This window comes from Talpa europaea, assembly GCF_964194135.1.
Source record: "Talpa europaea genome assembly, chromosome: 6".
NCBI lineage: Eukaryota > Metazoa > Chordata > Mammalia > Eulipotyphla > Talpidae > Talpa > Talpa europaea.
The window spans coordinates 105,231,835-105,255,376 of NC_140072.1; the positions used below are offsets into that span (position 1 = coordinate 105,231,835).

The 23,542-nt window shown below is 35.6% G+C and overlaps 1 protein-coding gene across 1 annotated transcript in view; it reads right to left on the reverse strand.

The window, feature by feature from the left end:
* DIAPH3 (diaphanous related formin 3) overlaps positions 1-23,542 on the reverse strand; it is a gene marked incomplete at its 3' end in the record, with an annotated part of 318,599 nt that overhangs the window by 201,894 nt on the left and 93,163 nt on the right. The window lies entirely within an intron of this gene.

Genomic DNA, 23,542 nt, shown 5'->3' on the forward strand with positions numbered 1-23,542 from the left:
AACAATTCAGATGCTCCATGAAAAGAAAGCTTTAACTAAATGATAATGTTTAATTAAGTAATGAAATATACATAATTTTTGCAGAAAGTAAAATTTAAAAAGGTTACAGGATACAGAGGCAACAAATTACAAGGCATTCCTATCATTACTTTAATTTTTGTTCAATAATGTAATCTGCTGGGTGAAGTTTAAAACATATTCAGAAAGATCTAAAGAGGGTATTTCTTCCAATACCAATTGCTATCTCAGGAGTCCTGCTGACTAACAACAGTATGTGTTAGAGAGAGGAAGAGTAAATAGGTCCCAATTTGTACTAAATTGACTCTCTTCAGAAACACAGGGAAGGAGAATGACTCCTGACACAATACTAAATTAGCAGAGTCTGAGGGAGGAAGCCTGGGCAAAGCTGGAGACAGAAGTGATGTGAAGCCACACTCTATCACACTCCAAGTTAACCGTGTTTGGGGTACTGGATTTCCCCTTGGGGAATGCCAGGGTTGCAGGTGTCAAAGAGAACAAAAGGGCTAAAGGATCAGCAAGTTCTTCCTTAAATTTAATACCCTGTGTTCCACCAACACATGTGAGGAGGCGATCCATTGGCATGAAGGCTGGAGGAAGATACTATGTTAAAGCTATACATGAATTCCCTGACCAAACATACTAGAATTTGAGATTTAAAATAATGATTTGTTTTAATTGAGGCTTCAAATACATCAATGGGGCAGTAGTAATAAAACTATAGAACTTCAACAACTACTGTATATATCAAAAGCATTTTGAGGCAAGGTCATCAAGAAAACAGTAACAGAATGCAACAAGGTTTAAATAGGGGCTAGTTCTACACTGACAGACCTAAAGAAAGGGGCAAAAACACGGCTATACAAAGCTCATAGGACACCAAATCTAATGAAAACTAAGCTAGCTTGGGAGTCAGAAAGCTATTACTTTGTAAAGTGACTGCTATTTAAAATAAAACACCCCACAAAAAACGTGAACATATTACTAGATTCAAAAGGATAATACAGACAGTGTCTTAATGACGTAACACTATAACTTACTAGTCTAACAAGGACATAACAATGAAGGTTTAGCTCTCAGTAGGTTCCTGAGAGAACATTTTTAGATAGACCTAGTTCTTAGTACCTGAAAACTTCCTTAGCAAATAACATGCATATCACATTTATATCTAAAATTCTCCCCAGCCACTTCAAGTTAGATGTTTTTGTGCAGAGAAATAAGATTCTAGAAGCACAACTAATATAATTAAGAAGAAATCCCTTCTACACAGAAATCTAAGAAATGTCTTAAAATTCCTTGACTTCAAGGACTATCTTGAACTTCCCACCTAGGTAAAATACTGTTTTTCTTCTAGAAGAGAGTATATTTTTGAGACTGTTAGTTCAAGAATACATTTTTGAATATAAAAAGAAATATTACTAACAATGGTTTCTAGAATTTTATAAAGTTTCAGAAAGACAAAGTGAGATACTATCAAAATGCTAATTCTCAGTGAGCATGAATCCTTCTATTTGGACACTGTAGCTTCAGCAAACGTAGCAGAGATTGTCATAAAGTCACCTCACATGTCTTAAAGTATATTGTAGGGCCCCTAATGAATGTACTTTTCTGGAATGCGTAATCTTACCTAGGCAATGCAAATGGTAGGTATTCACACTATATTAGATCAATTTTATATAATGCTTTACTACCATTAATATAGCCTTTTGAATATACAAATACATAACAGAACCTCTGCATCTGTTTTCCAGTATGTGCCCTTTTTCATGATTATGAAGACAGGTATTTGACACTTTGCAATAAAAATGAGAAGGAAGTCTTAGTAGCCCATGCAAAACATTAGTATTACAGAATGTAGTCATTTTAACATATATTAATGTACTACTTCGTGCACAAAGAGAAAATGATTGCTTAATGCCTATATTATACCGCCCCAAAATATGTTAAAGCTTTCCTGCTGACAAGCTAACCATATGTAGCCAGTATGAAGTAATTAATTTTCCTAGAAAAATATAACCTAGATTTGTATGAGTAATGAGTCTACCTGGCACAAGGGACAGGTACCTTGAAAAGATAGAGTAAGTCTATGAGGTAATGCAGAACAAAATGCTACGAGTTCATGAAAATCCCTGACAAAGCAAAGTCAGAAAAGATAACCTAAAAACAGACTTTGAACACCTTTTAAAATACGTTCTTTTCATATTGTTCTTTCTTCTAAATTTTGACTGGTAATAAATGTATTTTAGTGAACAAATTTACTGTGCTAGAAAGGAGTAAGAACTCATCTAGAGCTAGTTCCTATCTTTAGTTCATTACTTAGTCTACTCTGATTCCCTAGGCCAAATGGTTGACATTTTGAGTAGAAAAAAAACTCAGTGAAAGTTTATGTTCTAAGACCTCCAAACCTTGAATTCTACAGTTACAAGAGATATTCTTGCAAATTATTGTTAGCAGTATAAATACATACCACCAAAATCTGAAAATAGTGAGTTATACTCTAAAGATCCATCAGAAGGCCTAAGAAAGTAAAACCACTTTGCTTCCCTATCACTTCACATACTCTGTCTATACAGGGGATTTGTATTCTTGTTTGCTAAGGAACTTAGATCTCTGACTTGGATATGAAAACTAAGCTGCATGCAGCAAAGAATGGCTGTGGTGTTCAACAAATACTCTCAATGGTAATGGAAAGTCATAAAAATGTTAAAAAGAACAACTAGAATGTTAGAAGAAATTAGAATTCTGTCTTTACAGAGATATTCTTGCAAATTATTGTTAGCAATATAAATACAGACCACCAAAATCTTGAAATAGTGAGTTATACTCTAAAGATCCATCAGAAGGCCTAAGAAAGTAAAAACACTTTAATTTCACACTAGTTTTTGAAGGCAAAGAACATACTCCTGCAGTCAGCCAGGCCACAATCATAGATGTTACAAGCCAGAAGAAGAAACCTTAAAAACAGTGACTCATGGGCCTCCCCGGTGGTGCAGCGATTGAGCGCTGGGTTGCAAAGCTGCCCGCAGCCTCTGCAGCGCTGGTTCGATCCCTGGCCACCTTGCGAGGGTCCCACATGGCGCGCAGATCTCTCCTGCCGCCCGCTGCTCCCCTCAGCAGTGTACTTCGTCAGTCTGCCTGTTCTGTTCCCTGCTCTGGCTCTGGTGCATTCCCTCACCCTCCCGCACTTCTGACTGCACCCAGTGCTCATATAAACAAACAAACAAACAAACAAACAAACAAACAAACAAACAAATAAATAAATAAATAAATAAATAAATAAATAAATCTTTTTTTTAGAAAAAATCAAAAACAACATCCAGGACCCTAGGGATGAATTTTATTTCAAAATTTTATTTGTTGTTCACATACGTGTTGTTGGAGCAGGGACAAAATAAGATGAAAAGACCTTTACAAAATCAATCAATCAACAAGTATTGACTGGGCACCACTCAGTGCTAGGAGAGGCACAGAAGAAGTAGCTGCTGTCCTTATGGCTCAGATCATCTAATTCTTCCCATGCCTCAAAGGGTAAAAAAAGTAGAAAAATTCTCTAGGGAAATATAATCTCCTTTATACTCATTAGTCATTTTTTTCACACATAATTTAAATTTTATCCATTATTCTATAGGGGAAAAATATGCAATTTGACATTTTTACACCGTCTATCTTTTACACTATATCTGGGTCTCTTTATACAGTTTCTTTTATATACAAGCAATTTTCAAGAGCTAACTTAGAACTTACTGGGTTTTTCCCTGACTACAGAGTTCTATAGACTGAACTGAAAATAAAGATTAAAACACACTCCTTATCTGTGCTATTCTACTGTAGTCACTTTAAAATCTGTAAAATTATAGGGCTTCCCAAGTGGTGCAAGGGGTTAAGACACAACCTATGAAGCTGTCCTCAGCCACTGCAGCATGAGTTTGATCCCTGGCCAGGGAGCTGCCCACATGGCACAGCAGACCTCTCCTGACTTGCCCGCTGCTCCCCTCAGCAGTGTATTTCAGTCAGTCTGCCTGTTCTGTTCCCCAGTCTGTCTCTACTGAATCCTCTCACTCCCCACACCTCTGGCCTGTACCCCAGTTCTTGTATGTATAAATAAATAAATCTTTAAAAAAAACCATAAAATTATACATTTATCTTTCTAACTCTATAAGTAGCTCTATAAGTAACTCATTGAAAAGCTACAGGCTGCAGTCTTAATTGATTAACTACTCTTAACCTTTACTTCATACACTTTCTAAATTCATACACTAATTTTAAGGATAATGAAGCAGCATGTCACGAAAATTAAATGACTTCTTCAAGGTCACGTAATAAGAGGGAAGCAAATTTGTTGCCAACCAAGCATACATGCCACTCAAGACATCTCAATGTGGAAATGAGTAACCACAATTCAAAAGTCATCTGACATTCAAACTACTACTTCAGATTTCTTTCCTTTTCCTTGGCTTAGCCCACTAACTCTTATTGCACTGAATTTTTAATATTGTCTTCAGACCCACTTTTGTTGTCCCCTCCACAACACACTTTATATTCTAACTCTTTTGTTCTCTGTAGGAAACATGTGACCAGGAGGATGTAAAAGCACATATGAATGACGAGACTAGAGAAAATGGCAAGGGTTGAAGAAGAAACTGACATCTGAAAAAGGAATAGTATAACAGAATTTAGATTCAAACTTGATTTTTCTAACTAAATTATGAGGCATACTGTTTATTGTTACCTGGTTAATATTTTTCCTAATTCTCAGGAAAAAAAAGTTTATTTCAAGAAAGTAATCAACAACTTAACTATTCCAGTGCCTTATGCTTGGGCAGCATTGAGAATATCAAAATTGTTTTTTTAAATAAACATATTCTTATGATAATAAGGCTAAGATAGAATTATTTTAGAAAGCACAATAGCATAATACATATTGTATGCTTTGCTCATGTTTTCACAAGAGTAAGGTAAAGTCAAGAATTGTACACAAAGTATTTAAAGGATGGAATGTTGGTACCTCCAGCTAGACAAGAAACAGACAATTGATTCCAGATATCAGGTATTGCTTTATCTTTGTTTACAAATCCTTATCAATTATGGACCATTAAGAATTTCACAGGAGGTCCTAATGAGTTCAGTAGATACTCAGGATCTGCAAATGGTAAAGTTACAGACTTCCTATTGAATTTAGCAATCTAAGCAAATACTCTTCACACATAAGTTTCATATTTGTTGAATTAAAAAGCTGGCATAAAACCCAGAGCCATGTAGGAGTCATAAATCCATTCATGTCTGCTTCCAGACAATTCCCAACTCACCACAGCATAGCAGTGCTTTGATTTCTATTGCTATAACTAAGTTTTGCCTAGTCTTGAATTTATATTAATGAAACATACAGCAAACACTTTAATGTCTGGCATTTTTCATGCAACAATATGACTGAGATTTATAAACATAGTACAATTTAGTACCTCATTCCTCTTTAGGATAGCAATATTTCAATGATTGGTGGACTTTTGTTCCCCTGCTTCTGCCACCTGAGTCTGGGCTATATAGAAGGTTGGCTTATATAGGGACTCAAGAAAGTAATATACATCTAAATCCTATCTCCAAATAACTGGAGTTACTACTCCTAGTAAATAAGTCTATGGAACTATAAAGATCACTAGATGGGATCCTGTAGGATTTAGGCCCTAATCCCACTCACCCCACACACACACACGTGCACGTGCGCAATCACGCACATGCACGCACACACATATACACAGTCATGACATGCCAAGAATTGCAAACATCCACCAATGCTAGGCGAGAGGAATAGAACAGATGCTTCCTCAAAGTCTACAGGAGGAACCAATCCTGCCAACATCCTCATTTAGGACTTTTGGCCTCTAGAAATGCAAGAGGATAAGTTAGGATTGATTTGAACATCGAAGGTTGGTGACAATTTTTATGGCTTCCCAGGGAAACTAATACAGTATATTAAGAACATTCTCACATGAGTCTTTTTATTCTCTTAAATATCTAAAACTGATAGGGCAAATAAATGTGTACTTAACAGTATAAGATATTGTCAAACTGCTTGGCAAAGTGGCTTATATCATTTGCTTTATTCTGCAAGTTTTATGTTTTATCTTTGCATGTTAATGTCAATCTCTATACCTCAAGTATACTGAGAGTTGTGATGAACAGTTGAGAGTCATTTTAGTGCCCAGTGCCAATATATACAATATATATATATATTCACTAGTTGTGATGTGTGGGACTAGAGTAGGTACCCCTTTAGGGTGCAGTTTTTCATTCATAAAGTACAATCTTTTCCAGTTGTTTAAGTGAATGCCAAGTAACTTGAGTTGTTAAGATTTTTCTGTTTCAGAGGGCCACAACTTCAATGCCTCCCAGCAATGCTGCACCTCAAGTCTATCTGTTCCATCATCACTTCCTAGCTGATGTTTTCTGGCAAACCTTGCTCTGCATAAGAAGAGTTAAACCTCTGGGCACAGACCCAAGGGAGAGCCCCACTTGAACTAATGGAATTTCTTTCTGCACAGTTTCTTCATAGTGCCCTGCCCTTCAGCTTCTAGTTACTTTAGCTGATGTAAATTTTGATCTCTTTCTTCCCAGCTCAAAGGAAACCACACCCTTTGCTGGAACACCAGCAATGTGTTAGACTTGGAAAACAACCAGATCAAAAACTGAAAATTCCTGAAGTTCATAAATTTCTGTTCAATGTGTACAGTTTTCTCTACTAATTGTCTTAAAACACTTGATTTGCATATTTTGCCCAGATTTATCATTGCTAGTGGCTCACACAGTTTCTTTTAAATTCATTCTTAAATATTCTATGGCTGTTTTTGTTAACATAAATCAAAATTTTAAAATTACTTACAATTTCTGTTTTAATACAAAAGAATGCTCCTTACCTAAGTTAACCAATTATTTACATTTTGACTCATTTTATCACAATGCCTATTGCCCTTCTACCTCTATTCTTCGCGTGCGCACACACGCGCGCGCGCACACACACACACACACACACACACACAGAGTTAAGGTTGTCTACCAGTTCTTCCAGTGGAAAGGTACTATATGTTTCCTTTGTAAATGAGTAATTTGTAGGGTGATATTTAAGACTAAATAGTATATATATAATCTATTTTCATTGATTTTTCACATTTTCTGTCAAGAGGGATAACCCACTGAGTAAAACAATAGCGAATATTATTCACTCAAATTTACTGAAGAAGAACTTTATAGTCCCGTGCAGATGGCTTCAAGAATGAGACATAAAGGTACAAATAAAAAAGCCTATATCTACAACAATTACACATTAAGTTACAAGTGCAATAAAAATGCCTTCCTAGACAGTAATTTAGTTCCATTAAGTCCAGCCTCCCCTTTTTCATTATGATTCCAAAGTAGTCTTAGAAGAGAATTATGTAGACGTACAGAAAGGGATTGGCAGAATACAGAAAAACCTTCCCAGGCAATAGATGATATTCAGATCTAAAACACTACCTTAAAACAATGTTGATTGCAAAGTGATGAATCATAAGAGACCTTTTTGCTCATAACTACAAAACGCTTTAGGCTTTATTTCAAATGAATGATGTATGGCTAGTAATTAGTATGTGACTGTAATGATGTTTTGTTTTGTTTTTGAAAATGAAACGAATTAAGCAGATTGTGTCATAAAATTTCAAAACCACATAGATGGTCTAACTAGAAAGTATCATATTTTTATACCAAATACAACAAAACCCTGCAAATTTCCATTACATAATTAATGCACCACTGTTTTGTTTTCTGTATAGAAGATTTTAAAAACTCCAGGAAAAGGTAGAAACAAAATATACAAAAATTTAATTTCAAGTTCAACAATTCATGCTCTTACTTAAACACTATAAGTTATTTAGATCTGTAATTACCTGAAAGTTAATCTTTAGATATTAAAAATAAATTGTTCCAGTAATGAAGCATACAGAAACCACTGCTAAAACAATTTTAAGTAAAGTAGGCACTACAGCAAACAGAAACATGAGAGACTGAAATGGATTGTTCTTTAGTGTCCTAAAACTAAGGCTTAAAGCTGAACTGTAATAGCTACTAATTAGTGAAAAAGTTGCCACATCCATAAAATGGTATTATCTATATCTAGGATTATGTCTTGAATTAGGTCTTGAATGTAGAACCTGAAACCATAAAACTCCCAGGAGAAAACAGAAAGAGTAAACTCCTATGTGCTTGGCAACGGTTTTTTGGATTTGATGCTATCAGCAAAGACAACAAAAGCAAAAATAAGAAAGTGGGACAGTCTCAAAGAAGAAAGCTACTTCATGGCAATGGAAGCCATCAACAAGGCTATCAAATATGAGAAAACATTTGCAAATCATGTCTGATAAGGACACAATACCCAAAATACATGAAGAATTCATATAACAATAGCAAAAAAAGCAACAGTATAGTTTCAAATGGGCAGAGAATCTGAATGTTTTCTTCTAAAGATGAAATGCATAAACATGGCCAATAGATACATGAAAAGGTACTCAACATCATTAATAAGCAGGGAAATGCAAGTCACAATCAAAATGAGATATCACCTCATACCAATTAGAATACTCATTACTAAAAAGTCCAAGGAACATCAAGTACTGGTGTTAATATAGACAAAAAGGGATCCCTTGCACACTGCTGGAGGGAATGGAAATTGGTACAGCTACTCTGAACAACAACATGAGGGGTTACTCAAAAAGTTAAAAATAGAAACACCATATGATCCAGCAATCCCACTTCTGGGTAATTGTCCTAAGTAAATAAAAACACTAACTCAAATATATGCAATGCCATGTTCACTGTCATATTATACACAATAGTCAAGACATGGAAACAACCTAAGCATCCATCAGACGGTGAATCAATAAAAGGTAGTAAGTGTATACATACATACATACATACATACATACACACACACACCACACACACACACAGAGAGAGAGAGAGAGAGAGAGAGAGCGCACACATGCGCACACCCTCAGAAAAGTATTCAGCCATGAAAAAGAAGGGAATTTTGTCATTTGCAACAACATACCCTGAAGGCATTATAGGAAATAAGTTAGACATAGAAAAACAAATACCATATCATCTCACTTGTATATGACTGTAAACAAACAAAAAAACAATAAACAAGTGGCCACACAGAGAAACTGCTGGTTGCCAGAGGCAGGAAGTGGGAGGTAGCAAAATGGGTGAAGATGGTTGAAAGGAATAACTTCAAGTTTCAAAATAAGTACTGGAGATATATATAATATAAAGCTTCGTGACTCTAATACTGTATATTTGAAAACTGCTCAGATAAAAGAACTAAACAGTTCTCATTACCAAAAAAAGATTTGTGACTACACATGTTGCTGGCTGTTAAGTATTTATTATGGTGATCATTGTGTAACATATACAAATACCAACTCATTATGCTAGATACCTGAAACATTATAGCTTACTTATATCTAATTTTTTTTTAAGATTGATCAACAGACCAGGTAAAGGTCAGTTATTCACGTGTAGAAGAGAAAGTTGTATGTAGAAGTAGGATGCAAAGAATAAATAAAATAGTGTCAGATTCTTTCACATAATTCCCGTTAGCTGACCCTTTTATATCTGTCAATAGAAGCTGATCTCATAGCAGACATTGGAGTTTTAGGTTTTACTCAGGGAGCACAGGATCAGACATGGTGGAGGTAAGAGTGGCTAGAAAATTACTAATTAGTTTATTTAAAAATAAGGACTTTTTCCTATAACATTCGCTAACAACTTAATGTTTAAAAATAACAACTTTCCATGAACTACTCTTTAATAACTAATTCCTTGACTTGACTTTAATTTCTCCTATGCCATTTTATTTTTTTTTTTTTTTTTTTTTTTTTTAAATAGAGGCATGCTTTATTTATTTGTTTGCTGGTTTGTTTGTTTTGTTTATACATGCACTGGGCACAGTCAGAAGCGCGGGAGGGTGAGAGAATTCACCAGAGCCAGAGCGGGGAGCAGAGCAGGCAGAAGGACCGAAGTACACTGCTGAGGGGAGCAGCGGGCGGCAGGAGAGGTCTGCGCGCCATGTGGGACCCTCCTCCGGTGGCCGGGGAGCAGCCGGGGATCGAACCGGCGCCGCAGAGGCCGCGCGCAGCTTCGCAACCCAGCGCTCAACCGCTGCGCCACGGGGGAGGCCCCTCTCCTATGCCATTTTAAAAATTCTTGCTCTTTCTCTGATGCCAGAATATTAATGGCAAAGGTGTTTCTGTATTTATTCCAAACATAAACCCATTAAGAATGACACCTTGCTGAGTTTCTTAGTATTGATTGTTTGCTGTTTTTATTCTCTGTTTCTATATTAGGACAAACAAAATTCATTCAGCCACTTCTAAAAATAAATCAATGGCCTTTCAGAAATTCATTCATGTTTGGGTTCATGCTTCAGTTCAAGCCATTGATTTGGTGGTTGCATTTTGGGAGCATTCAAATCAAATCCCTGTGATACATTTTTCAGGCAACTCCTCTGCCCTTCAGTAATAAAGCATGTCTATTGTTTTGTCCAAAGATGCCAGAGGGGCCAAGTCTGTGGTCTGCATTTCAGCAGAAATGTCTCAAGGCAGGATTTAGACAACAGGCATAACTAATAAATAATTAGGTGATAGCTAAAATCCATAGCTAAGAAAAAACAGGAGGAAATCTGCATTTGGGTGAGAATAAATTTGGCAAAAAATCGTCTTTAACTGACAAATAGCTACTAAAATCCAGCAGGCAGTATAATGGATAGTTTCAAAGGAGGTTTTAAGAATCCAGTAGTAAGCAAGGACCTAAGAACATAGGAGACATACGCCATTATAAGGAAAGTATTGCCATCCATGAAGATAATGGAACTAATTTCTCTTAATTACATTAAAAAATACCAAACACTTAAAGGAATTTTGGGTGAGAACCAAAGTTTAAATACAGTGTCAAAAAAAACTATAAACAAAGCTACGGGAATTTTAAATCTTTTCAGGAGATAACTACCATTCAATTGAACACAATGATTTAGGTGCTTTACTGTGGCTAGTGGTTCTATGGAGAGCTACTTATAAAGGAAATATTGACAAAAATAGGACAGAAAAACTTGTACTTCCCCACTGCATAAAACTTTAGCAATGCCATATAGTTTACTAGAGGAAGAAACACAAACTGTGGCATCAGTGAAAAAAAAAAAAATAACAGAATATTGATCCAATCACAGTTTGAAAGTCAAAAACTATGAGAACTCTTAAATAAATGAAAATATACACTTGTGACTAACATAAGTAAATATAAGCCAATGTCATATAAATGGTAGAGTACACACACCCTTATACACACAGAGAGTTAGATTTTTCTAGCAGAAAAGAATTTGGACAAGTATTAGAGTAAGTCAAATGATTTGTCAGTGGTAATGCTGGTGGTACATAGGTTAACATTAGCTTTTCACTAAAGAGGGGTTAACACTAGCTTTTCACTAAATTAGCTTTTACTTTGAATGTTCCCTATTCCACCTCCTAAATTAGTGTATGAACTTGGATACAAAATTGGCATCTTTGGTAAAGAAATTAAAATAGCAGTAATAAAGGATAATAGCTCAGTTGCAGGACAGAAAATGACTCATTATTAGATGAAAGAAAACAAACACATTTATCCCTTCAAAAGAGCTAAGTCTGGCATGGAAGATAAGAATATTTAATGAAACATACTACTGAATACAAAATAAAAATATAAGCAAAGAGAGAAAAGGAAGAAAAAAATTTCAGACAAGTAGTATGTAATGAACCAAATAAATGTGGGATCAACCACCACCACCCTCTGTTTCAGGAGCCACATGCAAATGGAGTTAAGTAAAACATAGATAATTGATTCTAGCTATCCCAGAAAAGTTGTTAAGGACACTTCCCTTAGCATCATACATCACCTTTGCTAATAGGGGACAGAAACCTATACAAAGTTTACTCAAGTGAGGTCAGTGGTCAAACCACAAGAGGAATGAGCCAGATGAGACAGGACACATTCTAGAAACATCTATACATACCAGCTTTTATAAGGAAAGAGAGGATTTCCTGCCCCTTTTAGCAAATAATTTGAAGATGAATGTGGCTAATGTTTGATTATTGCCCCCAAAAAAACAGAGGACTGATTTCGAGCAAAAACACAATGTAGGATAAAGTCTATCTATAAAACCTTTCCATTTGAATTCTTTTGCCTTTTCCCACCACCTGTAAACATCTACTTTTTTGCCAACAGATCAAGAGTCTTATACTTAGAAACAGCATGGTATGATAGAAACAGAGTACAATATGGAAATGTGGCATCAAAAATGCCAAGTTTGGATCCTTTTCTTTTTGTGACTCAAGGTTCAGTTCCTGCAGCCCTAAGGGGCTGTGGTGAGGAATATATCAGATAAATGTATATAAAGAAACTCTGAGAGGTATATCATTATAAAAAAGCCAAATAATATAACTGTCATGTAATTACTTGGCTGCTTTACAATTCCTCATTTAATATAATACTTATGTTATTGACCTGAAACTCTGTAAGTATTCTCCCTACACCTATAACTCACACCTTCATCTTTAAAGTATACAAGCCTCAGATATCAAATTAGAAAAACAATCATAATGAGCTACTACAGATTAAGATTTTAGTGTCCTCTACCTATCCCATTGTATTAAATAACTTAGAAGCAGAAGAATAATCTGTTGTTTTGTAGTATCTCCATTAAAGCAAATTTGTGATATCCTTTTTTTTTGCCCTTGAGCACACTTTCAATAACAAACCATTAAATTATTATTGTATGCAACTGGATGACTTTAATTTCAGGGGATTCCTAAAGCTAAAGTCTTTGTTTGGATATACCACAGGTAGAAAACTGTTGACTCATATAGTTGGGGTCAATATGTGCAATTTTAAAATCAGGAGAGAATGAGCTTTTCAATAATTTGAATTGTATTCTTGAACTTTATCTTCATAAATAGAATATAAATTCATCAGCACTATGTCTCACCATCAGATCTTGGAGCCATGGAAATTGATCATAACTGGACTACTTCTCAAAGCTTACGTTTTGTGTCAAACCCTTAATATCTCTTTGCTGCTTAGTGAAAAATTGAAAGTCGAGGTACAAAAAGTCTGGATGATCTAAAAATTGTTCAGAAGGGGTTATTAATAATTATGGGGTGGAAAAATATTGAAGAAGAGGAGGATATGAAAAAAAGGAAAAGCAGAGAACAGAATCTGAGTAAGATGTTAAAGTGTTGGAAGAAATCGGAAAAGAGCCAGGGAGTAAGTTAGTCAAGAAGCACAAGGAAGCCAGACTAGAAAACAAGAAAGTAGATGAAACTAACAGGGTGAAATGATAACCTAAGGTTGAGAGTATGTAAGAAGAAAGCTGAAAAGTATATGTTGGATCTGGAATTAGGAGGTTGTCTATAAAATTGACAGTGAACTCTTAAGGCCAAGGTAAGAGCAAAAACACATATACATACCACCAGGAAGAGGAAGACTAAACAGTAAGGGAAAAATTCTACAAAGTAAGGAATGGCTCTTATGGAAAGAAAGTGGCTTCTGAACTGGGTCACAACAGGTAAACAGAAAAACATTAAAAATGAAAAAAAAAAAGCAGCTAACATAATTAGGTACTTACTGTTCACTATTGACTACACATATGTAAATCTCATTACAATCTGGTTAGACAGGTTCTACATTCATGAACATGTCATAAAAAAAGAAAATGAAATTGAGGGGTATTAAGAAATATGCCCATTGGGCCTCTCCGGTGGCACAGCGTTTGAGCGCTGGGTTGCGAAGCTGCCCGCAGCCTCTACAGCCCCGGTTCCATCCCTGGCCATGGAGTGAGGGTCCCACATAGAGCGGAGACCTCTCCTGCCGCCCACTGCTCCCCTCAGCAGTGTACTTCGTCAGTCTGCCTGCTCTGCTCTCCGCCCTGACTCTGGTGAATTCTCTCATCTTCCCACGCTTCTGACTATACCCAGTGCTTGTATAAATAAATGAATCAAAAAAAAAAAAAAAACACAATGCCCATTGGGCCTTCCTGGTGGCACAGCGTTTGAGTGCTGGGTTGCGAAGCTGCCCGCAGCCTCTGCAGCGCTGGTTCCATCCCCAGCTGGCCAGCGAGGGTCCCACATGGCACACAGACCTTTCCTGCCGCGCCCACTGCTCCCCTCAGCAGTGTATTTCGTCAGTCTGCCTGTTCTGTTCCCCGCTCTGGCTCTGGTGAATTCTCTCACCCTCCCGTGCTTCTGACTGTACCCAGTGCTTGTATAAATAAATAAATCTTTAAAAAATAATAATAATAATATTTAAAAAGAAAAAAAAAGAAATATGCCCAAAGATTTATATTCAGTTATGGTAAATCAAAATTTCAAAGCCAGGTCTATCTAATTAGACTAGAAATGCATTGAATATTGAAGAAATTTGGAATAACAAGATGAAATATTTTTTTTAAGGTTTTATTTATTTTTGCATAGAAGAGCTGGGGTGTAGGCAAGAGGTGCAGAGGGTGAGAGGATTCACCAGAGACAGAGCAGGGAGCAGAGCAGGTGGATTTACTGAAACATATTGCTGAGGGGAGCCGCAGATGAGACAGAAGAGGTCTGCTGTGTTATGTTAGCTTCCTGGCCAGTAGCATGGAGACTTAATCCCTCCCTAGGTCACTAGGGAGGCCTCACAAAATGAAGTTTTTTTAACTTGGACTCATGATTCAATACTAGGAACATGTTGCATAGCAAACCTAGTAAGCCAAGAGTTAAATAGTTTTAGTTTGTCAGCATTTAAAATCAATCCTGATGTGCCTTAGGGAAAGTTTCTTACTCATTCATCAGACATTGGTGAGTGCTTACTGAATGTCAGATATTGTTCAAGATACTAATAACTCACCAATGAATACCTGTGAATTGTTCTTGACATCATGTACATTCTTATGATAGATTAACAAATAGGAGGTATTTCTAATACCTTCGCTAGGTGATCTCATCTGGTGTCATAGCTGGTATGAGAAGATAAGCACTTGGGGGGCAAAATGGGAAGAGAACAAAGAAATACTATGGGAAACTGGAGATGAACTTTCAAATAGGCTGCTCAGAGTAGGCTTCCGGAAGTTAACATATGAAGAAAGACTGGAAAGAGGAGAGGGAACAAGCTATTTCGATATCTGCAGGAAGCAAGGTTCAAGGAGAGGAAGCAGCAAATGTAATATTCCTAAGAATGTGACTGGCCTGTTTGAGCAATAGTATAGAGGTCATGTAGTTAAGGCTGAGTTAGCCCTGGGAGAGTGGAAGAAGATAAGGCAGAAGACACCGAGATGGTAGTAGAAAATGTAGAGCTTTGAAGATGACTGCAAGGATTTAGGGTTTTCTCCTGGGGCCAGAAGCGATTATGGGATTATAGGTACACACAGAATAAAATCTGACTTAAATCCTTGACATTTGCACTAAGAATAGACTGTGTTGAAGATAAATTGAGGTAAGTATTATATCTTAACATTATCACATCCTTTCACACATTTTATATTTTACGTATTACATAAAATGCAACAAAACTTTGTACCCCTTGCCACAAAGTGAAATAAGGGAAAAGACCAAGATAAACAGCAGTATAAAATTCTAACTTTTTGAGAAACTCACTACAGCTAGCAACTCAATGCAATCGCATATTACTCAGAACATGCTGTGTTTTTATTAGTTCTAATAAATTAAAGAATTGCAGAGTTATTTAATACAGCTGACATTCTGCTAATTTCAAGGGAACAAGGGTAACAAAAGTTCCTGAGAGAATTCATTCAGAGTTCAATTCCACTTATCCTCCCACTCTGCAGAGCACACAATTGGTAGTATTTGAGTGATTTTTTCCTTTAATGGCAGGATTTCTTATTACTATTTTGATGGAGATTTGAACTAAATGAACTCAATCCCTTGATTAAATAAGAGTTATTTTATCAAGGAATAAGCCTGCTCGCTTTTGGCATTTTAACTTTATCTTTGTTCATAATATAGGCACATACATTTATTATGATGATGTATTTGAGCTTATTCCACTTTCTTTAATACGAGAGGAAGGACTGGAAGCAAAAGTAGTCTTTTCTTTCTTTCTACAATTTCATGACCACTAACTGCTTTCCCAAAGTCCCTGACAAATTATATACTACAAATACTAAATAGCCCTCTGACCCATGTTTAAGCTTGGTTTTTGAAACGAACTGCAATAGTGTCATATTATAAAATCACCTTGTACAATTCCCTAGACCAGGGACTACAATTTTCCTCAGAGAGGTAGTAACCAGCAGCAAAAACAAACAAAACCTTGCTGATGATGAGTCCCTCTCCAGGGAGAAGACTGAGAAAAACAGTAAGGTTTGCATATTTTGCCGTGCCCTTGCTGCCTCCTGTGTTAATTTCTAATACCTTCCCTAGGTGATCTCATCTGGTGTCATAGCTGTTCCAAATTTATATCTTCAGCCCTAATCCAGCTTACATCTCAACTGCATACTTTATATGTCCACTTGGATATCTACAGACATGTTACAAATCTCTCCTCCCACAATCTCCTTCTCTTGCAAGTTTGTTTCTCGTCTCTGTAAATGGAAACTCTTCTAGTTGCACAGGTAAATAACTTTGCAGTCATCCTTGACTCCTCTCCTAACCCAAAATGCAATCCATCAGAAATCTTGTCACTGCAGCTTTCAAAATAAACCTGGAAAAGACCACTTCTCACCAGTGACATTGCCATCAAGCCTGTGAAGATTCCACTGAGTCTTACCTTAATAATTAGACTATTGTAATAGCGAATTAACTAGATGCTGGCTTCAATTTATGCCACTTCACAATCTGTTCCCTGACAGAGCTGCCAGAATTACAGCCCTAAAGCATCAATCTGATCATTTTACTCCTTTGTTTAAAATGCTTCAATAGTTTTGTTAGAATGAAGTCCACCTGCCTCGCACCACGCTGCAAAGCCCCAGTGACCTCTAACACCATCTCCTACCATGCCCCCCTTATTCACTCTGCCATAGCCACTGGCCTTAATTTTGCCAAATTTGTCCCTCAAAACCTTGGTGCTTATGGAGTCCAAGATCTATTATATGCCTCTCGAAGACAGTCACAGTTAACAAAAGTCACTCATTAAGGTTCTACTCAAATATTACCTCTTCAGAGAGCCCTTGCCTAGAGATGTCAATGCAGAGACACATAGACCCTTACCCCATGATTTCCCAAGGAGGAACTATTTTTAAATATTTTATTTACTTATTTTTGTGTAGAACTGGAGTGTAGGCCAGATGTGTGGGGAGTGAGGGGATTCACCAGATACAGAGAGGGGAACAGAAAAGGCAGATGTACTGAAATACACTGATGACGGGAGCAGCAGGTAAGACAAGAGAGGTCAGCTGTGTCATGTGGGTCAGCTCCGTGGCTGAGGATTGAACTCAGGCCTTCTTGGTAGTAGCTCAGAGACTTAACCCCTAGGCCACCAAAGAGGTTCCCCGAGGAGTAATTATTATTACTTGGTATTATTATATTCTTGTGTATGTGCATATTGTTGTTGTAATCAACTAAAACCAGTAAGAATTAAGTGATACTCGTAACAAATCAGAGCCTAGAACAATGCCTAGCATATGGTGCTATTTATATCAAATAAATGCATGCATGAATGCTATTGCTGAACCAAAATGACATGGTATTGAAATGAAACTTATCAGATAGCGGTTTATTTAATCAACACAGTCTCACTGTCTAAATTTATCCATAAAATATCTGGCAATCCAAGTTCCTATAGCACTAAGAGGCTGAGACCTACATTAATGGAAAAGTTGTTACCTGGAGCCATTTCCTAAGAATCATCTAAATTCAATATTAAAAAGGTCCTTAAATATTCTCAATCTATTAGTGAAATCATGTTAAGGTTAACCATTAGAAAGCCTCTTTTGTGAATTTCAGAATATTTGATCAAATCTATATATCTTTTCATATTATTTTGTATTATGTTAAAATGTCAAGAAAAGATGTAAATGGTCTTCTAGGAGTTTTGTTAACATACACATCCATTGTATCATGTGCAAGAGAATTAAGGAGAAATCTGATGAAAAACGTCTTCAGAGAAAAAATATATTAAGGGAGATAAGGTAAAGATACCTGAAAACTGATTTCAACCAATTAAACAAAATTTCATTAAGTCTAATAATTCAAATGGCATTATGAGTATTTTGACTTAGAGTGCTAAAGGAGACGCGAAGTAAAAATCAGATCACAAGAAAAATTATGTAATTATAAAATATCTGAAGAATTTTAGGTTACTAATCAATGATAATTGAAAGCAAGCTACAGTATTAAGTCCTGAACAATGTAAAAGAAAAACCATCTGTGCTAGTGAACCTATAATAAGTCCTGGATCCTGGGAGAAGTATGTCAAAAGGGTTGCAAAGTGAAGTGACAAGAATAACTGAACAACAGCTGAATGCTTATGAGAAGCAGACCTGTAAGATTTAAACAGCTTTGAATATAGTTATAATAATTTATTATTCTAAACAAATGTCCTGAGCAATGAAAGCTTTGCAAATAAGGTTGCCAAAATCCTCTCTAAAGCATCAGGATATTTGAGAGGCTTGAACAAGTAGACAGAACAACCATAACAGCAGAAGACAAACAGACCTTGCATTTTCCAGGAGAAGAGACTATTAAGATCTATGTCATTGGCAGACAAGTTCCAAAACAAATTATTAAAGAAAAAAGAAGTAGTAATTACAAAGCGCGAATGGGTTCTTGAAGAAGAAAATATAGCCTTCTAACTCCCATGTCTTTTATTGTCTTAAAGTTATAACTAAGTCAGTAAAACAAGGTTGATTTTGTATCTACAAAACACTTAAAATAATCAACACATTCGGCATGAAAGAAAGACTTTCTGGAAAAATGATGGCTGGGTGAAGGATATTCTTTTAATTCCTCAACTATCTTGGCATGTCTTTTTTGAAGTTGTTTCATTACTCATGATTCTAGAACCCATCTCCATTCCCTCAAGCTCTTTTAGAAAATAAAACCACTGCATAAGGTGCTTAGTATTCACAGACTCACACAACATGACCTTCTCGGGTAAAGAAGGATCAAAAAAGAGTTCAGTTTAAGTGCAGTATCTGAAGAGCAGAATGTCATGAAAAGCCTACAAGTTAAGTAATAAATTACAAAGAGTGGTTAAATTCTGTTTTTGTTAAAAGTGTGAATTGAAGCATACTCAAATGTGCTAGTTGCTCAGTCTACTTTTGAATTAATCCATTTTCATACACGAAAAATCATTATCTAAATATTCAACAAAATTAAAATAATTATCTCAAAAGGGTCCATTATATTAAAGAAATAGTTTCATGGATATAGTCATATGTCAAAATTAATCAAACCCTACATTTAAAATATGTGCATTTTATTATATGTCAATTAAGCTTCAATGAAAGTTTTGTGTTTTTTTAAGGCCTAATGCTAATTCTAATAATTCTGGACATCCATTATAAGTAATGGGGATCATCTGAAGAATTGTAGGAGGTCAGTGAAAGATAATCAGTGGCCTTTCACTATTTTATACCATTAAAATATTGCAAATCAAACTGAAGACTTAATAACTACTATTTATCATGGTTTTTTGTTAAAATGGACCAAGTTTGTCCCTCTACGCTGAATATATAATTGATACATATAAATAACCAACAAACATAATAATTACTTCAGTCCCTTCTAATAGCCAAGAAATATGAGGTTTAAAAAAATCAAGTGAAAAAAGAAAGGTAATATTAAGTTTTGGTGCAAGAAAAAGAATATTGTTCATGAAAGTGTAAGTTGACATGGTTCCTAGAAAGGTAATTTAACAATAACTATCAAGATTTAAAACAACCTTTAACCTAGCAATTAAAAATCTGAAACTTGTTCTCAAAGAAATTCTGATAACAAAAGCAAAGATTTTTTCAGAGTTTATGACTACAGATAATTGACCTATATTCATTATATCGACTTATTGATCTTTATTACAATGCAATGGAAGTAGGTATTAATGTTGTCCCTGTTGTTTACAGAATAGTAATCACCCAAATATGACCATATACTAATCACTAAAACCTTTGAGTATGTTATCTTGCATGCCAAAAGAGATTTTGCGGGCGTGATCGTATTAAAGATCTTGAGATAGGAAGACGATGCTGAATTTTCCCAGCAGACTTGGGAGTCAGAGGAGATGTGGCAACAAAAGCAGAAGTCAGAGTGATGCTGTACCATGAGCCAAGGAAGGTGGGCAACCTCAAGAAGTTGGGAAAAGCAAGGAAATAAATGACCATCTAGAATTTTCAGACAGAATGCAGCATTGCTGATCCAAATTCGGCTTCTGTGCTTAGAATAAGATAACAATCTTGTTTTAAGCCAGGTTGTAGTAGTTTGTCACAGCAGCAACAGAAGATTAATATATACCCATTTCATAAATAAGGAAACTGAGGTACAGAAAAATGAATTCCCTAAGATAATACAGCTAGTAAGCCCATGTAAGATAAATCCACAGTCCATGCTTACAACATCTAAGAAATACTGCCTTTAATTACATATAGAGAACGACTTTTTAACCCTCTGGAGAAAACAAGAACTATCCTTCATTAAGGGAATGGTTAAAAGAAAAAGCCATAATATGAAATCATAAAATAACACATACGACTATTTAAAAAGTATAACAAAAAAAGCCCTCCAGAATACATTTTATAGCAGACAGGTTTCAAACCAGTCCTTTTTTTCCCAATGTGCATATGAACATGTATACATCTTTACCTATGAAAAAAACTGAACAGGAAGTTCAACAACTTGTTAAAAATGATCATATATATGGAATGCAGAAGGGTACTAGGATACAAGGAACTTCTATTGTAGTCAATATTTATGTATGTTATTTGAATGTTTTACAACCAGAATACTAGGGTGTACTTGAAAACAAGGCATTTTTAATGCAAGGAAATAAGCATGAACTTCCTACATTTGACTGAAAAAAAAAAGAAAAAAGAAAAAAGTAAATGGAGTCCTCTACTATACAAAGTTTAAAAGCCCTGCCCTACAGTGACACCAAATGGTGGCAGATCAAAATACAGTATACAAACAGGACATTTGTTCAAATCAACCTCCCTATAAATGTTTTAATTCCTTTGAAGAACAGGCAGTTAACAATTTAAGAATATAGATACAAATACTCAAACCCAGAATTTTTTTTTAACAGCGAAAGTCTAGTATGTCAAGTTTCAGAAGCAAAATTTGAGACCTTTTCCCAAGTCAGTTAATCTTCTGATCCTATTGAATATTTAAAATATCTGCTACTGTGAAAACAGATAATTTTACTTGGGACTTATTGACAAAAGAAATGTTACAAATAACAAAAAATGTAGTCTTGCAAAATCAGACTGTACTCAATGGGAACCAACCTTCGGGAAGTAGCTAATATTTGGGGGGAGATAAATGAGGAAGTGTTGGAGTTGAGGGCGGGAAGGAATCTGAGAAGAGACAGGCAACTGATCTAATGAGTGAGAGTTCCTAGGAAGCATAGCTTCATTTCCTAATCTTATTGGATAGAAAATTAGGTTGGGCAAAGCATGAAGCCAGGGGATTCCACATGTATGCCAATTTCTTAAAAAAGAAGTTTTGTCCTAGATGGTGGAGGAGACATAATATTTCAAATTAAGCACATCAGTCAGTACTTGGTACCCTCTGCCTAGAACCGACGGCAGCAATAAAACCAGCATGTAAACTGTCATTAATTTCAAGTCACATAAGAAGATACAGAACACTCCTATTTCCCTGAGCACTCTTCCAAAATACAGCTTAACCAGAACCCATAGTCCCTCAGCATTAAAAGATAGTTTGCTCACATTTTTTGATGGCTTATTATTCTTATGTCAATATCTACCAGAAAACATAAAGGACACAAATATACTATTATCAGATACAAAAACAAGTCAATAATATCATTAATTAAACTACTAGGCTCTGAATTCATAGCACAGGTTTCCAGTCTAACAGGTACCAGCCCACCTACCAGCACCATCACTATGTCACCAAAGCTACTAGACTGTGAGGCATGGACAGGACAGCTCTTGAGAATCATCCTGCTCAATTCAGCCAAATTACAAGCCATACGACTGCAAAGAGAATTAGTCTAGGATGGTGCATTAAGAAATAACAGATGAATGACTGAACTCTTAATCCCATAAAAGTGTCTGGGTCTAGTACTTGCACATTTAAAACTGATGTTTTTAGAATTAGAGGTAATATCAGTATTTTAAAAATTTGCTTCAAATTTCAAGCGAGAAATGAAGAGGGGATATGAAACTCACTATTGCTAGAGACATTGTAGATGTATGGAATGGTTTAATGGTTGAAGGAAAACTTCAAACACATCATTTAATTGCTACTGACATATTACAGACATATTTGTATCTGAACTGTAAATCTGTATACCGCACACAGCAGGTCATAAAGAACTGGATAGTTTTTTTGGCATCAATACAAAAGTAAAACATATTTTGAATTATGTATTATGTCATATTCTAACCAACCTTTAATTGACATCACTTGTCAATTTGGATTGACATTCTGGATGTGTCATTTTAGCATAAGACCTTCCTACCAGGAGAAAGGAATGTAAATATATGCCAATACCCTGGTAGAGCTGCTTTTTGTTTATTGTTTATATAATTCTTGTATGGAATTTAAATTGATTACATAATATAAACCATGGCAGTGACTTTCCGTTGAACCAAATTTGGGTGTTTGTTTAACTTACCTTTCTGAGATATCTATAATTCACATCAATAAAATTAGGTCATATAGTTGGATAAAGGAAAAATTTAAACTGGTAAGTCACATAACTTCAGAGTTTAAACTAAACAATACTAGAAATCATGTTAGTCTACAGAAAGTGAAGATGAAAATGAACTGGTAAATTTATGGTGAAAAACAAATGAAAAGGCAAGTTTTGGCCCCCTTGGGGATGCAAAGGTGAGCCCAATCTTCACTATTCCATTTGTGACTATGATGGCTTTTTAGGTAGAAATTACCAGTATTTTAAACCTAGGTTTAATCAATAAGTAAATGTCTTTCTCCGATATAAAATGCCTTATAGGAGTCAGGAGTTTAATTTACCTTATGTTAATTACCCAACTTTGGTATAAATATAATTCCAACTTTTTAATGAAGCTTAGTATTATGGGAGTCTTACAGAAATATACATGGTGATTATGATCAATTTCCTAAAACCACCCAATAAGTGAATTTAAAACATATCACTGTTTAATAAGTAAATTTAAAATTAAGCTTTCAACCCAGAAAGGAACAGAAAACATCAAGCATTTCATACTGTTGTACATTTTTGTTGATTTTTTTGAGAATTCTTAAGTATTGCTTGGAACTTTAAGCAGGTTGTCCCCCTTTTGAGGGGGCAGAAACTCTAACAATGGGGGAGGCAGATT